This window comes from Phyllostomus hastatus, unplaced genomic scaffold, assembly GCF_019186645.2.
Source record: "Phyllostomus hastatus isolate PE091 unplaced genomic scaffold, TTU_PhHast_1.1 phas_scaffold_129, whole genome shotgun sequence".
Classification (NCBI taxonomy): Eukaryota; Metazoa; Chordata; class Mammalia; order Chiroptera; family Phyllostomidae; genus Phyllostomus; species Phyllostomus hastatus.
In genome coordinates, this window is record NW_025334009.1 from 5,449,827 (window position 1) to 5,474,806 (window position 24,980).

Here is a 24,980-nt window from a genome sequence, read left to right on the forward strand (position 1 = left end):
CTTTGTTTAAGGTAATACTGTTTTCTCCCAAGGGAGAGGGGGTGGGGGAATTTAGAACTAGCTGCTTGGACAGAAGCCCAGGAGGTCCTGACTCAGTTCCTGGGGAGCCTGGAATGTGAGGGTGGGGGACACAGAGAGAGCGGAACTCGGGGATCCTGGCCGGAGAGCACGAGAGTCTCTGGGGACCTGGGGGGCGGGTCTGTGGTTTGCAGATCCATGAATGACATCATGTCTGCCTGGCCTGCAGACACCAGTCCTGCTCCGAGTGGCCCTTCCGAGCCTCGGGGCCACAGGCCCTGCCCCGGCTTTGGCCCGCTGCTCGGGGGTGGACTTGTCCTGGAGCTGCTCAGGCAACCGAGGCTGACCGGCTGGGGCCTTCCGCTTAAACCCAGCGCTGCCAGAAGCTCGGCTCAAAGCCACACCTCAGGCCACCCTGCCGGGGGGGTCACTTCCGTTGGTCACTCTACACGGTTTGCGGCTGTCTGTTTGCTTTGCATGGCCCTCCCACGCGGGGTTCGCGTCCCCTGCTTTTCCCACCAGGATTGCCATTGACTGTCAAACTTGATAAAACAGAGAGGCTCTTCCAGATGAGAAGCGGCTTTCCCTGGGGAAGGGCAGGGCTGTGGAGCTGGTTGAATGATAATAAGCCCTTGTCTTCATAGAATTTCGACATTTTCCAAGTGCTGTTGTGTGTGATCTCCCAGGCCCTCTTGCTACCCCTGTGCGATAGAGGGTTCGTAACCGCTTGGTTTGTAGACGAGCAGTGTGGGGCTCACAAAGTTCAGCTGACTGGGCCAAGGTCACCTGCTAGTACCCTGGCTGGTGTGGCTCAGGGAAATGAGCGCTGGCCTGTGAACCAAAAGGTTGATGGGTTCAGTTCCCGGCCAGGGCACATACCTGGGTTGTGGGCCATGCACGAGGCAACCAATTGATGTTTCTCTCCCTCTTTCCCCCGCCCTTCCCCTCTCTCTACAAATGAATGAATTAATTTTTTAAAAAATTATTAAAAAGATCACCCACTAGGGTTAAAAACCAATGCCCAATGCTCATGACCCTTGAGACATTTGGCCCCAAATTCCTTGCTCAGTGCTCCATTCCTGGTGACGTGAACCATGGCCCCAGTGTCCAAGGAGGAGCCAGAGAGATGACACTGAGCACACCCCTCTGATTCTCTCGGGAACAAAGCATGGGTGCTTTTCTTGTCTGTGGGCTGAACAGGGTCCTGACCAGTGATTTTCCAGTGTAAACTGGGCAGGCGAGTCCCCAGCTTGAGCAAGAGATCTGGGCAAGCGCTGCTTCTGCCTGCCGAGAACGGGACTGGTGACGCCGACCTGCCTCCGGGTGCACGGGCAGCCTGGAAACAGCTCTCTGCCCCGCCCACTGGGGCTTTTCCATTTGTTGTTGTTGTTTTAATCAAAAAGTAACACTGGTTACTAAGGGGTTTCAAAATGCTGAAGCAGAATCATGATAGTCAGGGTCCACACATCCAACGTGCAGTATCATGAACATTTAAGATTTGAAAGAGAGGGCATTATATAACCGCTGAAGTGCAAATCCTTTTCAAATTCTATTTTTGTTGAATTTATTGGACTGACATTGATTAATAAAATTCTGTAGGTTTCAAGTGTACAATTCTATAACCCATCATCTGTATATTGTATTGTGTGTTCAAGTCTTTTCTGGTTCTTTGCATGTTGTAAATGGTAAAACTCACAACCTGTCACGGTTGGCCTGTGCCCCTCCCAATAGAGCTGAAACACAATAAGGATGATGATGACGGTCCTCGATTTCCACTTACCAAGGGCATACTGGGCTCTGGTACCTTTCATGCATCATCTAAGACTTTATTTATTTATTTTTAGAGAGGGGAGGGAGGGAGAAAGAGAGGGAGAGAAACAGACTGGTTGCCTCTTCCACACCCCCAACCAGGGACCCGGTCTACAACCCAGGCACATGCCCTGACTGGGAATGGAACCTGCGATCCTTCGGTTCCCAGGCCGGCATTCAATTCAACCCGCTGAGCGACACCAGCCACGGCTCATGCATCATCAAGAGGCCTCACGGCTGGTAATAAAGGAGCCAGGACTGCAGCTCAGATTCAGGGTGACTTGGGAGCGCATAACATCGTACTTCCCTCCCATCCCCCCTGGGTCCCCTGTCTAGGACAGGCAGGTATAGAACCTGGATGCTGCGCGGTGCCTTGTGGGATCTCAGCCAAGTTTTCTGGGGGAGGGGCTTCTTTTCATTCATAAATCCATACCCATGTCCCTGGGCAGAGCTGTGTCACCTGGGTGACCTGGAGAGCCAACCCAGGCTGCCACGTCCCTCTCGTCCCTCTCGCAGGCTGGGTCCAGGACCGGAGTGCCGACAGCCTGGGATTCCCCACTGACGTCAGTGCAGGGGAAATGCCTGGGGGCAGCTCACCGCACAGGCCTGAGCAGGGGGAGGAGTGGCCCGTCCTGATAGGATGGGTGGTGCTGGCTCTGGCCTCCCGCTCCTTGAGTTCATCTCTTCTGACTGCCCTGCCTCCTGCTTTTTAATTTTTAAAGTCTATTTTTCTTTAATAGAATAAATTTGACATGTAACATCATGTAAATTTAAGGTGTAGAATGCGTTACTTGGATACATTTATATATTGCAATATGATTGCTGATGTAATAATATTTTTTTTGTTTTTTATTTATTGATTTTAGAGAAAGGAAGGGAAGGGAGAGAGAAAAAGAGAAAAAGACAATGATTTGTCATTCCACTTATTTATGCATTAATTGGTGGCTTCTTGTGTGTGCCCTGACCAGGGATCAAACCAGCAACCTTGGTGTATCAGGACGATGCTCCAACCAACTGAGCTACCAGCCAGGGCTAGAATCACTTACATTTATGAACTCTTACATCTAGCTTCTTTCTTTCAACACAATATTTTTGAGATTTATCTATGTTGTTGCATGTACCAGTAGAATGGTCTTTTTAAAAAATTACTGTATAGTATTCTCGGCTCTACTATGGTATACTATGGTATAAAAATGGTATATGGTACTATGGTATGGTATTATGGTATGGTATTATGGCATAGTATTATAGTATAGTATAATACTATACTATGGTACTATACACTGTACAATACTATACTATGGTATAGTATTATGACAATACCATAGCTTATTTATCCATTCCTTTGTAGATTTTTAGGTTAGTTCTAGTTTTTGACCCTTAAGAACAAAGGTGTTTTGAACATTTTGGCACAAACCTTTTTTTGGACACATGCATCTGTTTCTCTTAAGCACATGATTAGGACAAGAACTGCTGGATCACAGAGGTATTATATGATCAATATTATTAGAAACTAATAGGATTTAGTGCATATATTTTCCTGTTCTTTCTCCAGTGGTATCCCCTCTCCTTCCTCCCTCTGGCCTCCGTAGCATTGCATTTGTTTTTTTTTCTGTTGGCATTTAGCTTCTTGGTTAGATTAGGGTCAAGTCATTCACATGTTCGTTTGCATAATGTGCATTTCTGGAACGTTAACTGTGCACATGGCACTAGTGTACGAATAAGACATCCATCCCAAGGAGCCCACAGCAGCTAGTAGGGAGGTTACAGACATAAGTAATCATAATACGACGAGGAAGAAGATGCCGAGTGGCCAAACTAAGTTGAAATAAAGCGTGACAGAGGTTCAGAGGTGAGAAGGATCGTTCCCAATGGGGAAATCAGAAAAGGCTTCATGGAGGAGACAGCATTTGGGTTCAGCGCTGAAGAAGGAAGGTCAATTCAAAAATGTCCAGAACGTAGTTATAAGGGGTGGGCGGGGCGAGCTTTCTGGACGGAGGGCACAGTGTGGGCCAGAGCGGGGTTGGTAAACCTCTGGAGCGTGTGAGCCTTAAGCCCATGAAGACAGAGGCCACGCTGGCCTAGCTGGCTCACGGCCACTTCGCCGGTGTCCGGCCTGGGCTGGCCCTCAGAAGATACTCAGGAAAAATGTGTGGCTTTGAACAGTGAGTGCTTCAGCTTGGCTGGGGCACAGGGAGCCCAGAGAGAGGCGGTGGGAGAAGGATAACGCTTCATTTATCCACTGCTGTGCAACAAATTGCCTCAGAGCTTAGCGGCTAAATTCAACAAGAAACTTTATTATCTCTCCCAGTTTCTGCAGATCAGGAATTCGAGAAGGGCTGGGCCGGCCGGCTCTGGCTTGGAGTCTCAGGCGCTGGAGTCATATGTTGGCCGGGGCGCAGTGTTCTGCGGCTTGACTGAGGCTGGGGTACCCCCTTCCCCCACTCACGCACAGGCCTGGGGAGCTGGCCTGGCTTTGGTGGGGTTCCTGACTCCCCTCCCCCAGGGGCTCCCCCAGCGTGGTGGCTGGCTTCCCCACGGTGAGTGAGCCATCGGAGAGAAAGGGGTGAGGAGGAAACTTGAACCTTTCCATGGCCTGCCTCTGCCCCACTGTATGTATTAGGAGCGAGTCACTGAGTCTGGCCCCCACCCAAGGGGAGGGGAATTCGACTGCATCTTTGAAAGATAAAAGTGTCCAAGAATGTTCCAACATATGTTAAAGATTTTATTTATTTATTTTTAGAGAGCGGGGAAGGGAGTGAGAGCGAGAGGGGGAGCAACAGCAATGCGTGAGAGAAACATCGATCGGTTGCCTCCTGCACGTGGCCCATCTGGGGACCTGGCCCGAAACCCAGGCATGTGCCCCAAGTGGGAATTGAACTGGTGACCATTCACGTTGCAGCACAGTGCCCGACAAACTGAGCCACACTGGTCAGGGCTTCAGACACGTTTCAGTATCACCCCAGATACTGAGAGTGGGGAGGTTTGTCTTTTCAGAGCCCGTGGCTCTGGGGGCCGAGCGGGACTCAAAGGGCCTCGGCAGTACTGCCCCGATGTTGTCTATCCAGGGGACCGTGATCCACCGTGAGCCCTGGCAGGAGACGAGACAGATAAAGGAGCAACCGAGGGAAGACGGTGCCACACGCTGCAGAGGATTCAGAATGGCCCAGACCACGGCAGGAGGCCCTCCCCCGCTGGCAGGCACGTAACCCGAGGACATGACCCTTTGCCCTGGGAGTCAGGGAAGGCCTAAAGGTCGGGGTGGCATCTGAGCTGCATTCTTCCAAAGCCCACATTGCGCCCCCAAGCATGGGGCTGAGTATATCCCCCAGAGCTAAATTTGCATGGGCTGCCTGCCCAGAGAGTGTCACCTGGGAGCCCAGGCCTGGAGGGACTGCCACTCACCATGGCAGCAGACTCCATGTCTTGTCCCCACTCTACACCTGGTGAGACATTTTGATGCCGCTTGCTGGTGGCACGTGGCTTTTCAGACCTCTATGGCTTTCCCCACGGGAAAACCACAGTCTCCGGGGATGGCTTAAGTGCCCCGGAGACTGTGCGTTCGAACTTCTCTGGCCCATCTCCCCCATCAGGGGTCCTTCAGCATTGACACTCTTCTCTGCCCCAGCTCTGAGAGAGCCTGGAGGGCCACCCCTCACCTGTCCCTCTCCCCCCCACAGCTCACCCCCAGGAGAAGTTTTAGGATTCGCTCAGTGAATGGTTGGGTCTGGGGAACTCCTACTGCCTCCCCAGGAAGCAGCGAATGCCACCCCTGGGCCTTTCCTGTTTGCCGTCACAGACAGACGAGCAATGCCACCGCTTGCCCGCATCTTCCCACGTGGGCGCCGGGACCCTCGGCAGGCCCCGGGACCCTCGGCAGGCCCCCCCGCCCCCTCCCCCCGCCCCGGGCAGGCTCCCCCGGGCCCGGGTGGAGTCCGGCCGCGGGGATTATCACACGCGCGTATTTATTTGGCAGTCTGTGCTGGGCGTGTAGCACACTGCATCGCTGCTCCTTTTGACATGCTGGTTGTGAATTTCTTGGCTCTGGCTGTGTGACCTTGGAGAGTTGTGCAGCCTCTCTGAGCCTTCTCTGCTGAAGAGGGCACAGATCCCGACCTCGGTGTGAGAGTTAAAGGAGGTGATGTGGGTAAAACTTGGAGCTCTTCCTGAAACACAGGAAGGGCCGGGCAAACGGGACATTTCTGTCCTGCCCTCCTCGCAGGGCCGCCGTGGGGGCCGGCGATGTGTTGTGGGTGCTGGACACCCAGAGAGGAGGGCTGTGCGGATCCTGGTGTCCGTTGCAGAGAGTCCCGCCCCGTCATCTGTGAGCCTGGGGAAGTGGAGGGAAGGCGCGGAGGATGGAGGCTGCGTGCCTGGGCCGTGGCTGGGCCCCAGCCTGAGCTCTCACACACTTTCCCGTTCTTCCCGAAACCCAGGGAGGTGGGGAGTGTTCCCCCCCATCACGGCCTCAGCCCCTGAGGCGCAGAGACGCCTGGGCTGCCAGCAGGGCTCCTTTAAGCCCTGGCCCAGATCAGCCAGGAGCTGGAGCCCCTGGGTGGGGAGGAGGGGCTAAGACAGGTAAGACGGTGGGGCTGTGATCAGAAGGACACCCACAAGCCCAGGGTGGAGCGGACGTTTAAGGGAGCACCTGGGAGGCTGCTTGTGAGAAGACCGAGCGGGGCAGTCTTGAAGCCAGCAGGAGAGGCCGGCCAGCCCAGCGGATTTCAGGGGCGGAGAGGGAAGGTGGCAGAAGCAGGACTGCGAGCCAGTTCTCGGGGCTCCCGGTGTGGGTGCTCAGGGGAGAGCTCCAAAGGCGAGTTGTTTCTTCTGGGCTGTGGCTGAGGGCCAGAGGGGGGGTCCGTAGACAGCCTAGAGCTTCCAAGTTTTCCCTTTGAATCTTTCCCAGGAAATCTTTCGGGAGATCAAAGTTCCCAGAGAGCTGGGAGTTAGGGCAAACCGAACTATATTCCTGACTCATTTAGAGACTTCTCTCGCCCTGGCTGGTGTGGCTCAGTGGATTGAGCGCCAGCCTGTGAACCAAAGGGTTGCCGGTTTGATTCCCAGTCGGGGCACATGGCTAGGTTGCAGGTTGGGTGCCCAGTAGAGGGTGTGTGAGAAGCAACCACAATATTGACGTTTCTCTCCCTCTCTAGGAAAGAAAGACTCTCTTTCAGGAAGGTCATGCCTTAACCATTTTCTGTCACAAAAATTGCTCTCATGTTCACGTTGCTAAAAGCAACCAAAAACTTTACTACAAGCTGTACTGTTCTCCCCACCCGGGGTCCCCGCCCCCACTCCACCTTCCTCTACCCTGGCTGTCAGATGACAAAGCCACACACACACACACACACACACACACACGCAGGCGTGCACACATGCTCCGCACGTGCGTCCTGCTCGGTGGCTTCCCGTGGCTGACTGAGTCCACACCAGATGCCCTGGTCTGTCTGTCAGGGCCGCCCCGTCCCAGGCCCAGTTTGGCTCGTTGGCTGCTGGCTGCCTCTCCTGCCCTTCTTCTCTCACTTGCACCTTCCCAAAAGGGCCTTGAATTTCAAGCTGCCCTGTTTTTCCTACTGGGATGCCCTTCCCTCCTCTCCCTCCTCCTCCGCCTTTAAAATCTTATCTTTCAGGCCCGTTTCCTAGAACTCCTCCCCTCTGAGACTCTCCTTGACCCCGGCCTCGTCCCTCCCCCCGGCGGGAGCAGTAGCTCTCTCTTCCGTGCTGCTGCGGGGAAGAGCGCCGGCCCTCCACCACGCCGCTTATGGAAGGCCCGCCTGGACTACAAAGCATGGTCCTCCCCCCAAAGTTCTATTATGAAACATTTCCAATGTACAGCAAAACGGAAAGAACTTTATGCTTAACACCTACTTCTCTAGCGCCTTGTTTCTACCATTAACACTTGTTATTTTTGAAAGATTTAATTTATTTATTCTTAGAGAGAGGGGAGGTGGGAGGAAGAGAGGGAGAGAAACATTAATGTGAGAGAGCAATATCGATTGGTTGCCTCTCGTACACACCCTGACTGGGGACCGAACCAGCAACCCAGGCATGTGCCCTGACTGGGAATTGAACTGGTGGCCTTTCGCTTTGCAGGATGATGCCCAACCCACTGAGCCACACCGGTCAGGGCCATTAACACTTTATGATGCTCGTTATGCAGGGTGGAGGGGAGTGAAGGGGGGCGGAAATGGGACAACTGTAATAGCATAATCAATAAGATATATTAGAAAAGACAATTTACAATGCTTGTTTTATCAAATATCTATCCACCTTGCCATGCTACTATCCATCTATTACTCCATATCATTTCTAATATATTTCAAAGTAAATTCTGGTCATCAGTACATGTCTCTCTAAATACTTCAAGATGTGTACCATTCATTGGAATTCAATCTTTTTTCTTTTCTTCTGTTTTGAATTGCAATTTATATAGAATGACATGCACAAATCTGAAATGTCCATTTGCTGAATGTGGACAAACACGTAAACCTGTGCTGTATGATATGACCCCCAGCAACATGCAGAACACCACCTCAGCCCGCAGAAAGTTCCTTCCCGCCCTTCCCAGCAGTCCTCCCCCGCCTCCCTCCCAAGCAGCTGCCCTTCTAACGGGTTTTCCAGTTTTGCCCGGTTTTGAACTTTATATAAAAAAAATCATACAGTATGGACTCTTGTATAGGACTCCTTCCACTCAGCGTGTGTTTGAGGTTCAGATGTGTTACATAAAATCAACAGAGGTTCTCTTTATTGACGAGTAGCAGTCTACTCTGTGGGTGTATTGCAGCTTTTCTACCCATTCATCTGTTGATGAATGCCTGTGCGGTTTCCAGTGTGGGGCTATTAAGAATAAGTGTATTGGCCCTGGCTGGGTAGCTTAGTTGGTTAGAATGTTGTCCCAGTACACCGAGGTTGTGGGTTCGATCCCCAGCCAGGTCACATACAAGAATCACTCAGTGGATGCATTAATAAGTAGAACCACAGATCAATGTTTCTCTCAAATCAATTAAAAAAAAAGAATAAAGTTGTCATGAACATTCTTGAACAAATCTTTGTGTGAATATATACTTTCCTTTCCTTGGGTAAATACTTAGGAGTGGCGTTAATGGTATTTTTCTTCCTCTGGATTGTGAGCCTTGTGGGGGCTAATTCGCTTTGCCTCTAGCCCCCAGCAGCGCCCTTGGTGCAGGGAAGGCGCTCAGCAGAAGCTGGTTGAAACGAACCAGTTCAAGCACAATAGAATTCCCCTGCGTTCCCAGCACACAATGGGCCCCGCAAGATAAGAGCATTATTTCATTTAATCTTCCCAACCAGACCTTAAGGTAAGAATTATCCCACAGTACGAGTCAGGAAACAGAGGCCAGTGAGCAACTACCGCAGGTGAGCTGCCGGCGGTCAGTACGCAGTTGAGGGGAAGACTCGGCATTGGAAGCTGACCTCGTGTGGAGCCCCTGCTCGCTGGTCCAGGCCACTTTGCTTCTCTGAAGGTCTCAGCTTCTTTAAGCCGCACTGTTGGAGGGGCTGTCCCGGTCTCCCCTTCGTCTGCTCTCAGCGATGGGTCACGTCACCTGGTGGGCTGTCTCCTTTCCCTCCATTGCTATTGGACACGAGGGACTGTTTGCCAGGGGATCTCCTGATCTCCCTCACCTTGACAGAGACAGAACTGCTCCCGTTGATTGGGGTGGGGGTGTGGTTTACATCCAAATGCTTAGTGTCAACAGGCAGCTGTGGGGGAGGGGTGGAATGGAGAATCGTCACTGTGCTCCAAAGACTGGTTTAGGCCAGAATTGTCAATGGATGCTGTATCTAGGGGATAATTTGGATGACGAGTAGGATATACCGTATTTTGCCGTGTATAATGCACACCCACATTTTTGGCCCAAACTTTCAGGGGAAAAAATCTTTCGTTTTAATTTTTTAATTCAATTTTTTATTTATTCATATTCAGAAACAAAACCAGTTATCATATTCCAGGGTATTATTTTGCATACAGATATCATTTTTGCTTTCTAGAGTGATGCTTTTAATGCATAAGCATAAATAAAAGAATTAAAAACATTTGTATAGATAGGGAATTAGTACTACCTGTATATGATATGCATCCTTATTTTTCCCTCAAAAATTTGGGCAAAAAAGTGTGCATTACACATGGCAAAATACGGTCAGCATGTCTAAAGATTCTTTCCACAGATGGCTTATTAGTTGCAAGGGCAAAAATAGTAACAATACCCGAGAGAAATCAGAAATCAGATGTTAATGAAAATTAACATCACGAGTGAGAGCCAGCTGGACACCACATGCCTGCTGATGCGAGGTATTGAGGACACGTCACCGCTTGTGCAGTATTCCGGGCTGGGACGCATGACCTGAGTCCAACCATGAGAAAACATCAGACCCCCAAAGGGGACCCATTTTAGTACAAAAATGTTGGTGTCACAAAGATACACCCATACACAGACACAAAAGTTGTGAGAGTGTTCCGCGCCAACAGAAATGAAACAGACAAGAGACATGACAACTGAAAGTGACCTTTGATCCTGGCCTGGATCCTGTTCTGAAGGAGGAAAAAAATGTCCTAAGGGACATTCTTGGGTCAATTGACAAAACTGGGATGGTAGGTTAAAAAGAGCTCCTGAGTCCATGACAAATTTCCTGAGGTAGATATTTGTATTGGTTATAAGAAATATCCTGCTCTGGCTGGTGTAGCTCAGTGGATTGAGTGCTGGCCTGCAAACCAAAGGGCCACTGGTTCGATTCCCAGTCAAGGGTACATGCCTGGGGTGCAGGCCAGGTCCCCCGTAGAAGTTGTATGAGAGGCAACCATACATTGATATTTCTCTCCCTATCTTTCTCCTTCCCCTCTTTAAAAATAAATAAATAAACTGCTTTTTAAAAAGAAATATCCTTATTATTGGGAATACACACTGAAATGTTTAGGGGTAAAAAGCCATGATGTATGGATGGAACCTACATTCAAATGGCTCCAAAAATATTTCTGTGGTGTGTGTGTGTGTGTGTGTAGCAAGCACATAATCAAGCAATGGGAAAAATGTTTAGAAGAGGTCAATCTTGGCCCTGGCTGGTGTGGCTAAGTGGATTGAGTGCCAGTCCGTGAACTGAAAGGTTGCCAGTTTGATTCCCATTCAGGGCACATACCTGGGTTGTGGTCCAGACCTCCACTTGGGGGAGTGTGAGAGGCAACCAATCCATGTTTCTTTCCTTCTCTTTCTTCGTTCCTCTCTCTCTAAAGGTAAAAAAAAAAAAAAAAAAAGAGGTAAATCTTGGTAAAGAATGTCTCTCCCAGGCAGGCTCTCACTGGAGGCTTGTTGAATAGGCCCAAGTTCCAGTTTCTTTGCAACCCAAGGGGAACTCTGAATGGAAGATCTGAGGTTTGGGTCTTGTCTCCCTCTCTTCTGCTAATCTACAGGATGGTGGCCTCCTTCCTCATCTGTGGGTTGGACCAAAGCATCCCAAGAACCACCAGTCCACAGATGTGTTCAGCCTACACAGTATTTTAAAATAATGTTTAATTGGTTGCCGGCACACAACGACCAGGTTGCTACACATAAAAACGTGGCTCCATCTTCTCTGACCTCCCTGGGCCTGCATGTCCAGCAATTAGCTAGAGCCAAGGCCTATGCCCTCCTGCTCCTCACTGTCCCCACCCCATCCTTTCATAGTATCACTAACCACCTTCCACACTTAGAGTTCCTGCTTGGCCTTCGGACGGACTGGAAGAGCTCAAGAGGCCCTCCAGTTTACATGTTCTCTGACCAGGTCTCATTTCTTTAGGGACTTCACGTGCTGAATAACAAGTTGGATGGAGTGAAGGAGCAATAACAGAACCAAGATGGGAGTTGCCTCAAGTACGCTGGTTTTCAAAGGGCCGGATTCCAGCTCATGACGCTGATATAGCCAGTGGAGCTCTAGATGGGACTGATGCTTGGAGTCAGAGCGGGAAGGAGACTAGAGGGTTATATTGGGACTTTGACTCAGCCACCGGCCAGCAGCGACCACGGAACGCTGCGGATGGCTCGTCGAAACACGAGAAAAACATACACAGAGACAACCAGGTCCTGTGGGGAAATAGGGGCGAAACGGCCACTCTCTCTAGTGGAGAGTGCCCCTAAGGGAGAGTGCCTCGTTCTCCCACCTGAGCAGGCTTTTATTGGGTTCATTTGCATAAGAATTCAGGTAAAGCTCATTACTCATTGCCAGGAAGTAAGGATCAAACAATAGGTAACAAGGAAGTCTGAGGGCCTATTTTGAGTCAGGGTCAAAGAGCTGTAAAAACTTTAAGGAACAAACTTACTTCTTCCTTGGACCCTTATCATTCAATTGAGCGCATTCTAAACAAAGCAGGCTTCACAGTAATTTACATATCCTTTCTTAGGCCTGATTACCCGGGGAACCCACCCTTTCCAACACAGCTGCAACACCCTCTGTCATTGTTTCAGGCTTAGGCGGAGCAAGGGAACTAAGGCAACCAAGAGATTAGGAGATTTTCTCACAGACAATGAGGACTCAGGCTATGTCAAAGCCGAGGGCCAGGATCCATCACCTCCTTTTGCTGTAGCCCCCAAAGTCCTTCCTTGGGGGCCTCCCACGTGATCATGCCTGTCTTAAGTTGTTCCCCCCTTTGGGGAATCTTACCCGTCATTGGCTAATCAACCAAGCATTGGGGGCCAGTTATGAATGAAGTAAAAGTAGCAGAAGCAGTGCTCCTGCCAGGGAGATAAGCTTTTGCCTCCTTGCTGGCTTATGGTCCAAGGTCATTCCCTCAGCCTTAGCCTTGGCAGGAGTTACAGCTTCTGATACCAGGCAGGGTGGTTCCCAACAGGACTGAGGGTTCAGAACAGAGGATGCAAGAAGAATTGGGGGAAAGCCAGATGTCTGCTGAGCCTGCCAAGTGCCTGGAATCGAGAGCATTACTATAAGCAGTCTTTCCCATGCCCCCAAAGTATTTATTGCCCAGCCAGGGTCCAGCTCTGCAGAAGATGCCTCCTCCAAACCCGGCTCCGCCCTCACCCCGGCAAGTAGCTGGGGGAGGAGGAACACGGTGGATTAAGGGTCTGGAGCCATCGAAGTCACATGGGCCACCTAAGGGGGGCCCGGCCTGCCTGGGTCAGCCAGTGCATGTCGCTCTGAGGGACCACTGTGGGATGATAACCAAGGGCCGTGTGTCCACAAAGGGAGATCTTGAGACAAGAGGGGTCCAGGATGGCTCCACCCTCCTGCAAGCACAAGAGAAAGGGAATTGTTCTATTTTTGCCAGCATCACCATTGGGAAGTGCTGTCCTCATGTGCTGCGTCTGTTTCCCTCTGACTCTGGGATGCAGTTTCTCTGCTCTTGCCACTGCCAAAACCTTGGCCCCAACCCCACCAAAGATATGAATTCCGAGACCTGGCCATCGCTCTGCTCTGCGAAGCCCTGTGAAGCTATGAGCAGTCTCCAGATTATAGCTGAGAACAGTTGTGACTTGTAGCCAGGAAGTGGATCCTGGAGAGAAAAAGGAAAAAAAAAAATCAAGGTGTTGTGGAAAGAGCACTGGGCAAGGAACCAAAGGAAGTCATTTCTAGTTCCAGATCTACCACTTGCTGTGTGATCTTGGGCATATCACTCCACGTTCCCGAATCTGTTTCATTCTCTTCAAGACAGGGATGATAGCACTAGCTCTGCCTGTCCCAGAGATACAGAAAGCCTAACCTGAAATGCAGAGAGCAACTGGGAAGCTCTATCCCCATGTGAGATGGAATTCAGAAGGTGAAATTGTCTTGGAATGCCTGGGAGTGACGGCCCTTTGAGGGTCCGCAACCTCCTCATTTCACAACAATGGATTTGAGGCCCCAAGCGGAGAGATTACATGGTGGGTTTAGGGCAGAGGTAGTCACAGTGCTCCATTAGTTTTAGAGTAGAACCCCCTTTGGGATCCCTCTAGGATGTGCAAATAAAACTAACCAAAGGCAGAGAATAAGGACCGAGCTGGGCTGCTCAGGGAAAGCCACGAAGGTGTGTGTTTCATCACATTCACTCAAAGGGACAGGCCCTTGTGATTAGTCCTGAGGTCTCAGGAACAAGGGAACACTGAGCGAACTCTGAAAACAGCAGTCTCCTTTCGAGAGAAAGGAAGTCCCGCTCTGCACAATACGCGGCGGCGTGCACAGTGAAGCACAGAAAACGGGAGGCGAAGGGACAGCTTGCTCTACTTCCCCTGGCAGCCGGGAGGAACCCGAGGCCCAGAGAAGGGAAATGGCTTGCTAAGGCCACGCAGTTTGTTCCTGGCAGAGCTGGGACTGTGATGGGGTTTCTCAACTCGTAGTCCACAGCTTGTACTCCATGTACCCGGTGGGACTGCACTTGGCTGCAAGTAACAGAATAACAGTGGCTTACACCAATGGAGATGTACTGATTAATGGTGGCTTTAGGAGACAGGGGTTACTTTTCTCACTTTACAGGAAGTCCAGAGGTGAGCAGTGGAAGATTAGGGTAGCTGCTGAAGGATGTTAAGGACCTAGTCTCCCCCTCAGCTTCCGGCTTTCGTCTGTCTTAAGATGGTTGCTTCATGCACCTGTTGGCATTGTGTCCGTATTCCAGGCAGGGGGAAGAAGTTCAACTGAGTTTGTCTTTTTTTTTTTTAAGATTTTATTTATTTATTTTTAGAGAGCGGAAGGGAGGGAGAGAGAAAGAGAGAGAAACATCAATGTGTGGTTGCCTCTCATGTGGCCCCAACTGGGGACCTGGCCCACAACTCAAGCATGTGCCCTGACTGGGAGTCGAACCTGCGACCTTTTGGTTTGCAGCCTGGGCTCAATCCACTGAGCTATGCCGGCCAGGGTGAGTTTGTCTTTTTATAAAGCCGTACCTGAAAGGTCCAACCAGTGAGGCACATAGCCATCCCAACTGCAAAGGATCTGGGTAGGTGGGTGGTTCAAGTGTCCAGTCATTAAAGTAGGAGGTAGCAGGGGTTGAAAAAAAAAAGATTTTATTATTTATTTTTAGAAAGAGGGGAAAGGAGAGAGAAAGAGAGGGAGAGAAACAGTAGTCGGTTGCCTCTCTCACACCTCCAACTGGGGACCTAGCCCACAACCCACGCATATGCCCTGACTGGGAATCGAACCAGCAGTCTTTTTGTCCCCAGGCTGGCACTCAGTCCACTGAGCCACACCAGCCAGGGCAGCAGGGGGCTTTTGAGCTGTTAGTTTGTGTTTGCTGCACCACTACGTTTCACCATTTTAAAGATGAAAGAAGGGGTGGGTCGGACAGGCAGCCACTTAGAGTCAGAAAATGGGTTCAAGTCTGGTTTCTGTAACTTTTTTATGGGTCCTTGACATGTCTCAATGACCTCACCTGAAAAAGATTTGGGCCAAATGACCCCAAAAGGGGTCTCGACCCTACCCTATTCAAATTCTAATCCATGTAATTACATTTCTCTCTCCCCATGGAATTCTAACATAAACATCATAAAGCATGATGAAAATGAGTATGTAAAAAATGTTATTTTCAGCCAGGGATTCCTATCTTGAAAGCATCAAGACGATCCCTATATTTTCTTCTAAAAGTTATAAAGTTTTATGTTTTTCTATAGGAGTCTTATATGGTACTTACTCCTTAAGTACCATATGGATTTTAGTGCTTCACTGCAGTGAATGGGATCTTTTTTTGTATCACATTTTGTAATTGATTATTGGTGTATAGGGATGCTATTCCTTTTTGCATGCTGACTTTGTATCTAGTAATCTTGCTGAACTTTTAGTTTTATTAATTCTGGTAGTGTGTGGACCTTCTCAAGTTTTTTTTATGCAGAAAACCCTATTACCTACCAATTAGGATAGGCAGAGGAAACAGCATGAGGAAGGACCCGAAAGGGAAAAGTTCCAGAAACAAAGAAGGCAGGTGGTGCTGGGCATAGTGAGGAATATGATGAGGAAGATGATGAGGCGAGAGAGAGAGAGAGAGAGACAGCATCATCAGAGAGGGTCTTAAAAGCCATTTTCAGGATTTTCATACAATGAAAAAGCTACCGAAGAAGCTCACGTTAAAACAGGAGAAAAGTCTCCATGGTAAGCCATTATAACTAGGCTTTGCTCATGTCTGGGTCTTGTCTAACATTTTGGTCAAAGTCTGGATGAATAAATATAAATCATACTTTTCAAGCAGAAAAATATATCGGATAACTCTAAAATGTTGTTTTGTGAACTTGTAGAGCCTCAAGAACATATGCTTCCACATGGGACTGGATGTTTGTTAAGATCCTTTCCAACTTGGAGATGCTGGGGACCTATGCATTGCATCTGGGGAACCTGGAACTGCAGGGAAGGGTCTTCCCCGCTTGAGGTGGGAAAACAACAAACCTGTATATCAAGAAACCATCTATTAGGGCAGATCCACATTTGCACAAGTAATTACCACGTATGTGCTGGGTGCTGTAACAGAGAGGCATATAAGTGGTGCAGGAAGGATGTGTACGGATTGGAGGGGGTGGTGCAGAAGTTGTGAAACTCGGACTGAAGCAGGGCGGAGGGAGGGCTGGGAGGTAGCTGTGACAGTATACAGGAAAAGGGGACTGAAGTGGAGCAGCGTCAGGGTGATGGAGACACTTCTGAGGCAGAAGTAGCATCTGGTAGGCCTGAGTGGGGAGAAGGAAAGGGATAATTGAGGTTGACTCCTGGGTGTCTAGTTTGGGATACATGTAACATGGTGACTCTATTACCTTAAAGAAGGAACCCTGATTCCAACACTTTTGGTTTTTCCTAGCCATCTGTCTAGTAAGGAGCTCAAAGCCAATGAACTCAAGTCATGACGCCAGGAACAGGCCTTGGGGCTGGCTACTCCAAGCAGCCGAAAAGGTCAGTGTAGTACCGGCTGGTGTGACTCAGTGGATTGACCGCTGGTCCTTGAATCCAAAGGTCACTGGTTCAATTCCCAATCCGGACACAGGCCTGGGCTGCAGGCCAGGTCCCCAGTTGGGGGCGTGTCAGAGGCAACCACACATTGTTGTTTCCCTCCCTCTCTTTCTCTCTCCCTTCCCATCCTAAATAAATAAATAAAATCTTTAAAAATAAAAAAGACTAGTGTTAAGTTTTTTAGGTTCCACCTATGTGTTTCCCTACAACTTATTTCAGTTCATGTGTAAACAAAACCTGTGGACTTTGGTGTGAAGTAATGCTGATTTCACCAGGACGGTAAACCTCTTTCATTCATCTTTGTATAGTGTCCTGAATGGCCCTTCTTGATGTGCAGATACTCAATCAGCATCTGTTGGATGAATGAATTCAGGCTTGCAGTGGTACTCCCCTACTATGGAGCCTGGGTGAGTGTGAGTTTGGGCCCAAGGCACTTGGCTTCTTAGTATCAGTTCTCCGTAATTGGCCCAAAGTCCTTTTCAGGACTCCAAGTTCATAGTTCTATACCTTTTCCATTTATGCTTTTACTCTTCATCCCTTCATATTTGTATGTGCTGTCGACACTTTGTTATAATCATATTAATAGCACTGTATAAGTGCTTGCTAAGTGACAGGCACCAATCTAAGCACTTTACATACATTAACACACTTGATCCACATAAAAACTGTAATGAGGTAGGTACCAACCATTGTTATTCATTTACAGTTGCATAGTAGGTACAGAGAGAGATTGAGTATCTTCTGCAAGCTCATATAACTTCTAAGTATGAGCGCGCAGATTTGCACACAAGGAGTATGGGTCCGAAGTCCAGGTTCGTCAACCTCAGTGTGCTACCTCTAGGTCACCCTAACAGTGACTATGACAGGGGCTGGTGACTGAAGTATCTCGTTTTTATAAATAAGGCCGCTGAAGCTTAACTTCCCTAAGGTTACACAGCTGTAATAGAAAGTAGCAGAGCCAGACCTCCAGCCAGGGCTTTCGACCAAGGTCAGTGTTGACCAGCTTTCTCCAGAGGTCAAGTGTGTGGCCCTGGCACCTGGCTCACAGTGCCCATTACCGGCTTGCTGACATTAGGTAGGTCACCAAGCTTCTGTGTTTGTAAAACCCCCAGCTGTAAAATGAACATGAGAACATTAACACCAACCAGATAGGATTGTGGTGACGAGTAAATGAATGACTGTCACACCCAAGAGAGAGGCCTGGAACATCGTAAGTACTCAATAGGCGTAAGCTCTCCCTTTTCATTCTGGACCAATGGTATCCAGCAGAAATATAATGTAAACCAGATAGTAGTTTTAAGTTACTTTTAGTGACCGTGTTTTAAAAAACAAAAAGAAACACTTAAATTATTTTAAATATGCTTTATTTAGCCAACTATATCCAAAACTGTAATCAGTTATCTGATTCATAATCAAGATACGAATTGTGAATGGGGTATTTTATGTATTTTTGGCATTAAGTCTCGCAGACGTGCTATGTAGTCTACATTAACAGCACGTATCAACTCGGACCAGCCACGTCACTTGCGGCGTGGGGCAGAGCCGCTCGGGAAAGGCCCCCCAGCCGGCTCGCGCCGTAGACCCCACCCCGCGCCCCGCCCCGGTGACATCACAGAGCCCACAGGCCCCGCTGGCGCGGGTACCCGGCCCCGGCCGCGTGCGCGCGCCCGCCCGCCGCCTCCGCTCCAACCACCTAAGTTCTAAGAGGGACCGACGGTATCACACTACGGCCGGGCGGCAGATCGGCCCGCCGACCGCGGCGTTAACCGGTAGAGGAAAGGAGCCTGAGTCCGACAGGCGTACTTCACCCCGCAACCGCCCTCCGCTCGCGCCGCTACTTCGGCAAGGTCGGGGCGGCGGGGCCGGCGCCTATTGGTCCACCGCGGCCTTCCGCCCGCCCCCTCGGCGCTCTTATTGGCCGGGGCCGCGGCGCCTGCAGGATAGGCGGCGGCGGCGGCGCCCCTCCTACGCACCGGCCCTCAAGAGGGCAACGAGGAAGCGGCCGCCTCCCTGCGCCCCGCCCCTCGGGTTCACTCTCTGGCCCTTAGGTCTTCCCGGCTCCTCCCGGCCCTCTCCAGGTTCTCTCCGGCTCCGGCTCCGGCGCGGTGGCGGCGGGTAGGTGCAGCGGCAGGCGGAGCCCGATTGGAGGGGCGGCCTCTCCACTGCCCCGGGGGCTGCTCGAGCCTGCCCTGGCGGTGGCCCGGGACTCCGCAGGGCCGGCTTGAGGCGGGGAAGGGCGGTGGCCGCCGGCCTGCAGGACGCGGGGATGGCCCGGCGAAGGGCCTGCGGGCGTGATCTTCCGAGCTTTCTAGGCGCGACGTGGGGGCCCGTGGGGCGGGGCGGGCCGAGAGGTCCGTTTTCGGGGGTCTGGAGCGGTGGGGCCAAAGGCGTGCCTCAGGCTCGGGATGGAGCCGAGCCCGGGGAGCGAGGGTCGGCTGCCGTTCGGGGCCCTGGGTGGGGCTCGGGGACCTCGAGGAACGCAAAGGTCGTTCTGTGAGGATTTTTGGGGCCCGTTGAGGCGGGGCCGAGGCGAGCCTTGCTTGGAAAGGGTGAACAGTCAGGTTTTATGGGAAGTTTGGAGGGGTGGTCTGGAGAACCGGGCCCCGGCCGGGGCTGTCTCTCCCGGCGTGCGTCGGCCCGGCTCTGTTTGGGGGACCAAGCAAGTGTCTGGCCGAGGGAGTGCGAAGGAGACGGAGTTAGGTTGGGATGGGAGGATGGATGGGGACAGGGGCGAGGAGGGCCGTTGGAAACGTTACCCAGAGCCGAGATTGTAATGTAGCGGCACATGGACTAGCTTCTCCGCGGGTGTGTTGCCTGAGCGCTTCTTTATTGAAATTACCCCGTGGGGGAATGTTGGGGTTTTGCTTGCATCCAGGAACGTGCAAATTAAGTTCATTTGGGAGGAGGCAGTGAGGGATGACGCTAAGATTTGTGTTTTAGGAGCCAGACCCAGGGTGAAACATGCTTCTCGGGAAGACTGGTGTTACCCAGCTTTCTCCTGGAAACCCCCTTTTCTCCTTCTTTCCCTCCTCTGGTTCGATTACAGCCTTGCTCCCCAGGGCCTCTCGATTCCCTCTCCCTGGCTGCAGAGCATTGCAGTCTTGCTGTGTGTGTGTGTGTGTGTGTGTGTGTGTGTGTCTCCCGCCCATTTCCCTGCTGCTGTGCTTTTGGCAACTGCCTCTGCTCTTTCCCAGGGATGGTTGTGGCATTGCATCAGGGGATATTTGTGCTTGTAATTTGCTCACTCAGCCCAGGAAGAGGGAGAATAGCACGCTGCCGAGATGGGAGGGGGGTGCCGTCTGCTGGGCTGGGGCGGCAGAGAAAAGGGTGTGGTGAGGGAATACAGCTGCTCTAGGCCTATAGGGTAACACTGCCCAGTCATCAGCTGAAAGAGATTGAAAGAGCAGCCGCGGCAGCAGCTATTTTTATAAATCAGCCTTGAATCCAAGCTGAGAACACATGGATTTAGAGTGAACAGTTGTCATGCTCTCACTGTTACAGGCGGGGTGTTTGGTAGACAACATTAAGAGTTGCTAAGCAGGAGACTCCATTTGTACTGTACAGCAGGTACTTGACTTGCAACTTTTTAGCTTGGCTCTTTTGAGTTTTGTAGGGTGTCTTTCACACTGACGTCCTTGGGTTGTCCATGCTCCTTTTCAGATGAAATGTTACGCTCTTCTTTTCAAGTGCAGCTTAAAAGTAATAAAGCCGGCTCTTTGTGGGCACTTGCCATCTTCCAGGCACTCGTTGTCTGTCTTTATTTACAGACGAGGAAATTGAGACTCGCAGGAATAAGAGGTCACACATATTTAAATGGCAGAAGTGACAGCCATGCCAAGGTCTCTCTCACCCCCCTACACGGTAGTTTAGAAATGCAAAATTTTTGGTTTACACAGGAGTGATTCAAGCGCTTGAGAATTTATTCATGCAAAGTAAACTCACTGGAGACCGATAAACCAGATACCAATTTTATTTATGATGAAAGTATTAAGTACCATGTATGCAACTGGAATTAATTATCTACTGGCCAGGACACCTCCTTTGTTTTGGGGCAGCCTAATCAGTAATGAGAAGGCAGCTGACTCTAGAAACGGAATGAAAGGCACTGGGTGTTCTTAGGGGCTACTTTAGTCAAGTTACGGAAGCCTAGTGGGTCTCCTTTCGTTGTATGAGCCTGTAACAGCGTTTCACAGTGCTGGGGGGCTTTTCACACACTCTCCCCCTCTGTCTCCGTTGTGAAATTTAAGCCATCACTTCATATGTTTGTCATCCAGCATATGCTTACCTGTGTTAAAATCTCCAAACTTGTAAGTAAGTTTATGTTACATATTAAAAAGTCACTTTCCGTTGTTTGTTGACATTGAAGGAAGCACCTGGAGTTTTTTGTCTAGGTGGCTTATCTTTCTTATTTATTTCTTTTTTGAGGGTATGAATGCTTTTATTAATTGCATAATAAGACGTTCGGGGGAGAGGAGGACAGGTTCCTCAAGCTTGTCCAAAGTGGCCTGAGAGCAGGGAAGGGTCCTGGTTTGCAGGTTTTTATTTTGGTGATGGCAGGGCTGTCAAACTCATTTTCGTTGGGGGCCGCATCAGCCTCGCCGTTGCCTTCAAAGGGCCAAAATAGTTTTAAGGCTGTATACACACGTAACTACTCCTTAACTGTTAAGGAGTGGAAATTACGTTTGGCCCTCTGAAGGCAACCTCGAGACTGATGTCACCCCCGGTGAACGTGAGTTCGACGGCCCTGGGTTGTGGGGTGAGGTGTGAGGGAGCGAGTGTTCCCATGTATGTGAAGACGCTTGTGTGGTTCGACCCTCCCGCCAATATCAAGATCAGTGACTTAGCAATTTTTTTTAAAACAGACATTGTATTTATTTATTTTAGACAGAGGGGAAGGGAGGGAGAAAGAGGGAGAGAAACATCAGTGTGTGGTTGCCTCTTGTGCGCCTGCAACTCAGGACCTGGCCTGCGACCCAGGCATGTGCCCTGACTGGGAATCGAACCGGCAACCCTTGGGTTCGTAGGCTCAATCCACTGAGCTACACCAGCCAGGCTGGTATTTTTAATTGCTATGTTTCAGCCCAAGTGGAGAAGTGAAGTCATTTGCTCTTGGCTAAACAGGAAGTGACTGTAGCTGGAACTGACCTATTCTCGTGTGTGCCTGATCCCAGGCAAAACAGTCTCTTCATATCAAGTAGCTTGACCAACAAGTCAACCTTTGTCTCTTCTTGGTGGGATTGCTCTTTTTAATAAAGAAGCTGCTGGCTTTAGGTTCTGTTTTTGTTTTTGTTTTTTTGTTGGTTTTTTTTTGACTTTGGTAATGTTATAAGCAAGAATAATTCCTTTTCTGGACTTCTTCCTTCTTGTAGAATCATAGAATCTCAAGAGATTTTAAAGATAATCTAGTGCAGCTTTTCACACAGTGTAAGCGATTTCTCCAGCCCTCCGTGCAAGTCTTCCCCCAGAGAGGGACTCCGCAGCTGGTGGCTGACAATTCCAGGTTTGCAAATTTGTCATTTCAGAAAGAATTCCCTGGTAATGACCCCAGACCTGCCTCCCTGCAGTCTTTATTCTCTGGCTCTAATTTTGCCGTCTACAGTATTTTCCTATAGCTCCAGTCTCCACTTGACATTCACTCAGTCACAGTTGTTACTCTGTATCACCGGAGTTTTTTCTTTTCCAGACTAAACAGTTCTTTTCTTGCAGCCACCTCTTATGAAGTGTTCTCTCTAGTCCTGGCCGGTGTGGCACAGTTGGCTGGAGCATCATCCAGTAACCTAGAGGTCGCGGGTTCAGTTCCCCACCGGGGCACATACCTAGGTTGCGGGTTTGGCCGCAGGCCGGGTGCCTGCGATCCCCAGTGCTCATGCGTACAGCAGGCAGCCAGATGGGTGCTTCTCTGTAGCATCAGTGTTGCTCTCTCTCCCTTAAGCCCTCTCTGAAAGCAGTGAACAAATGTCCTCGGGTGAGGATTAGAAAAGAATAGAAGAAATTTTCTCTCTAAATCTTTTACTGTGTTGGGCATCGTTTGTAGACATGCTACAGACTGTCAGATAGGGTCTGATTCGGATACTGCATTAGGCCCCGGGAGTGAAGTGATTAAGGAATTCAAAAAGGTCCCCGCCCTTGGGGAGCTTAGCACTTAGTTTCTATCAATGCTGCTTTAGAATGAAATAGGTTCTCTCTCTCTTTTTTTTTTCCCCAATATCCACTCTTCAGTGTTAGTTTATACTTGTCCTATACTAAGCTCACCTCTAGGTGTTTTTTTCTAGAACTGATATTAACCCAAGTTTTTGTCTGGTTGTTTGGCTTTCTTTGTGGGTTTTTTTTTCCTTCTTAAAGATTTTATTTATTTATTTTTAGAGAGGGAAGGGAGGGAGATAGAGAGAGAGAGAGAGAGACATCAGTGTGCGGTTGCTGGGGGTCATGGCCTGCAACCCAGGCATGTACCCTGACTGGGAATCGAACCTGCAACACTTTGGTTCACAGCCCGCGTTTAATTCACTGAGCTACGCCAGCCAGGGCCTTTTTCTTTGTTTTTTATTTCTATTTTTTTGGTTGGCTTTCTCAAGCTGTGTGGTTGATTCTTTTACACTCCTATTTTCTTGCTGTCCATTGTTCCAAGGGGGACTTTTGGAATCCTGATTCTGTTACCATGTGCCTTTGTTAGCCTTCCTATTTCTAGAATTCTTTCTATATTTTTACTTGATTGAACTAATTAAATACTTTCCTAGAGAGTGCCAAAGCCAGATCTTGGTAGTATGCAATGAGAGACAAAACTTCATGCTTTATTTTCTCCTTACTTCTGACTTGTATTAGATCTCGGTTTCGATTTTCTGCTTTAGTTTGTATGGAAAATTACAATCAAAACATTTTACATCTTACAACTCTGAAGGCACAGCTAATTCTTTCTAATGGTAGTTATTAATTATTGATTGAAGTTACATTATAGGGTTCTTTATTATGACCAAGTGTAGGTTCTGACTTATAAATGATTCACATGCAAAATAGCTCTAGGGGAGATTGGGGATAGATGGTGAGTGGGAGTGGAGAACGGAGACTTCAGGAAAAAGTGGCTTCAAAAAGAGGCAGAGCAGAAAATTCCAAGTTCCCTTTTAATTAGATAATATGATTTCCTCAAAGAATGGATTCTCAGTGTAATAGATTGACCATTCTGTAGATGGCGGAGAATAATATGTATAAATTCTGGGGTCCCTGGAAATTTCTGTATTTGTTGTAAAGAATTCAGGGCCATCAGCAACCAAGGTAACTGTGGTGGCTGGGCCACATGAGGAACTTCCAAAAGCAGCCCCAGGCTGCATGGTTCCCGTATTTCACCGTGCATAATGCACACTTTTTGCCCACATTTTTGAGGGAAAATTAAGGACGCGCATTAAACATGGCAAAATGCGGTGTGTGGTTGAGGAAATTGTGAGTAATCACACCTCTTCCGATCCACTTTCAGCACTAGTAGAGAAGTACTGGGGGCATGAGATGTGCCTGTACCAGTCAGGTCGTCCTGTTCGGCTCTAAGAGGCGGCCTGGTAGTGTCCATGCTGAGCTTTGCCTGCTCGTGGGGCAACACTTTAGCATCATTTGAAGTTCATTTTCCCAGACTGCCCACAGTTGCATTGCCCTAGTGAATTTGATTCCCTAATAGTCATTTTTGTGCCCCTCATTATTTTTGTTTTTGAAAATCCTCACCTGAGGATGTGTTTATTGAGTTTTGTCTTAGAGAGAGAGGGAGGTGGCGGGGGCAGGAGAGAGAGAGGTCTCTCATATGCACCCCAACTTGGGGTGGAACCCGCAACCTTTTGGTGTGCCGATGACGTTGCACCCAACTGAGCCAGGGCCCTCGTTCTTTTTTAAAAGACTTTTCCAAAAAACTTCAAATGCATCGCAGAAGGTGAGATGAGTATATGAAACCGAACCCCTACGTACCCACCCATGACCAATTTTGATTCCCCCATATTTCCATCTACTCCCCTACCATTCTTTTCCGGATTTTTAGCAAATCCTAGACATGAGTTCATCTGCAAATATTTTAGGATGTATCTTAAAAGATAGTACTTATCTTTTAAAAATATAAATCACAATTTCTACAGAGAACCTCAAAATTTGACAAAAATGCCCAATTAACATTCAGGTTTTCCTTACTATCATAATTGTTTTTTGACCCACAGCTGGTCAGTTGGAACAGAATTCAAACAAAGTATTTATGTGGTATTATTCTCTTAAGTCCCCTTTAACAG

At 49.3% G+C, this 24,980-nt stretch overlaps 1 protein-coding gene across 2 annotated transcripts in view; it reads left to right on the forward strand.

Annotated features, from left to right (window-relative positions):
• Nucleotides 1–18,681: 18,681 nt before the first annotated feature.
• MAP4 (microtubule associated protein 4) overlaps nt 18,682–24,980 on the forward strand; it is a 129,906-nt gene continuing 123,607 nt past the window's right edge. For both annotated transcript variants that reach the window (XM_045856720.1, XM_045856718.1), the window contains exon 1: nt 18,682–18,843. The gene's annotated coding sequence lies outside the window, so the exon portion shown is untranslated. The remainder of the gene's footprint in view (nt 18,844–24,980) is intronic.